Here is a 2,408-nt window from a genome sequence, read left to right on the forward strand (position 1 = left end):
ACTCCTGTTTGTGAAAATTGCAACACCATGAAGGAATCGTCATAATTGAATGAAATTTAATACACAGTTGAGTGGTAGTGGTACAAATAAATGATTAAACTTTCAAAGCAAACAAACAATAACAAGAGATCGAGATCAGTATTTTGTGCAGCCACCACGCACCGCATTAGTGCTGCTACACGACGTGGCATGGAGTCAAGCAAACTTTGAAAGTCTGTCTGAGGTAGAGAATTCCATATTGTTTGTATGCATACCCAAAGTTCGTCTGTAGAAGCAACAGGACGAGGATCAGGAGCAAGACGCCGACCAACGAAATCCCACACATGTTCAATCGGCGACATATCCGGAGAATACGCAGGCCAAGAAAGAAGCTATACCTGCCGCGATGCAAGGAAGGATTGAACAGTCCTCGGCAATATGAGGACGGGCATTATCCTGTTGAAATACAGCGCCTGACAAGGCTTGTAGGAAGGGAACAGATTGGGGCTGCAGAACTTCACTGATGAACCGGTTGCTGTCCAGATTACCCACAATAGGTAGCAATTGAGATCGTCCATTCTTTGCTATGGCACCCCAGACCATAACTCAGGGTGTTCGTCCACTGTGGCGTTCGATAATGCACTCCGGAAGGTGGCGTTCACCGGCATAGCGTCTGACACGAATGCGGCCCTCGTGGTACCACAAATTAAAGCGGGATTCATCAGAAAACACGACACGCTGCCAATCAGCACGGCAGTCCCTATGCTGACTGGCTCATAGTAGCCGCAGGCTGCAATGGTTTAGCATGAGGAGGATCCTGTATAAAGGAGTCCTTGCGCGCAGTCCACGCTGCAGCAGACATCTACGAATTGATGAAGCACACAATGAAACACCTGTAGCTATTGACCACCGTGCTGCCAGTTGTCTAGAGGGAGCCGTACGGTCCGTTAGCGCAACGCGGAACAAGTGTCTATCATCGCGAGCTAACGTGACATTTCGGGGTTCACTCCAAAATTTCCGAGTTGTCCGACACTTGTCTATCCACTGCTTTCAAACACGCATCACTGTGCTGCTGTTACGCTGTACACGAGCGGCTACTGCACGATAAGACAATCCAGCTTCACGAAGGCCAATGACTCTCCCCGTTTAAATTCCGTAAGTTGTTGAAATCTCGCTCTCTTTCGTGGAAGAGGCATAAGTAATGACTGAGCTAACGTTTACCACTAGCAGATAACCACCGATAACCATACACGCCTCGTTACAGCCGTCTATTTATTCGGATCCATCCGCCGTTCAGAGTACGCTGCTCAGCATACGCATGAGCTACGGGTCTGAAATTCTAATTATTTGCATATCATGCTCTTCTTTGCATTTCCTGAAAATTTCAGCTCACTCGCGTAAGTCCTTCATGGTGTTGCAATTTTCACAAACATGAGTTCAGAATAACGTATAACAAAAGATAAAGTGTTGAAATACAGTTTCAGTTCTAAATTTACACAAAAAATTTTTAAACTTACTCTATGTGCGAAATACGTGTGAAGCACTCGCGTACAACAAGGTGATATAGAGAAGTTTTTAATTACGTTGTTAATTCATATCAAGCTATAAAACAAATATCTAAAAGCCATAAATCGCGCAGTTGTTTATTAAGGTATATATTTTTATATACTTTTTAACTATTTTATTTCATAGCTTTAGAAAATTTATATTTGAAATTTGATTGGCAATGATTAAAATTGAGACAAATATTTTTCTAGTATGGAATAACCACTAATACAATAAAACTTTATCAAGACAATTTAAACCTTAAACTTACACAAAAAAATTTGCGCTCACTTTTTCTTTTATGTATGTACTAAGAGATAAACACACGATTGTAACAAGATGAGGATTTTTATTGTAATTTATATGAAGTCATAAAGCAAGTATCCAAAAGGGATGGATGACGTAAGACATCGTTGAAGCACGTGTATATTGCAAGTAGTAAAACTTTTTAAACTATTTTATTTCATGACTTTAGGAAATTGGTAGCAAAATTAATACGCCAGAAATGTCTTAAATTTTGTGTCGCCAATCGAGTTAGTATTGAACAGGTGAACAAAGGCATTTAGACATTTATATAAAAGCATGTAAAAGTGTCTTCTCAGATAAAAATTCAAATTTTTAGCAATTCAGTACTTCTAGTTATATCCTTGTTTTTCGTTATTTTTTACAATCATTCGTTATGAAACCACGCTATTTTTTGATGAAACACGAATTTGCAAATATTTGACGTAGCGGTCATCCCACTCGTGTATCAATCTCAGTGCATTATGGGAGTTCTCGTAGATATTGTTTATTAGATTTTAGAGCAGTTGGCACTGTATGACGGGATGGTACAGGGCTCTCTTGTCAAGCAAGCTTCTCGGATGTGAATTCTAGAGGTGACT

Source organism: Parasteatoda tepidariorum, chromosome 9 (assembly GCF_982258835.1).
Source record: "Parasteatoda tepidariorum strain Cologne lab strain chromosome 9, Ptep-v5.0, whole genome shotgun sequence".
NCBI lineage: Eukaryota > Metazoa > Arthropoda > Arachnida > Araneae > Theridiidae > Parasteatoda > Parasteatoda tepidariorum.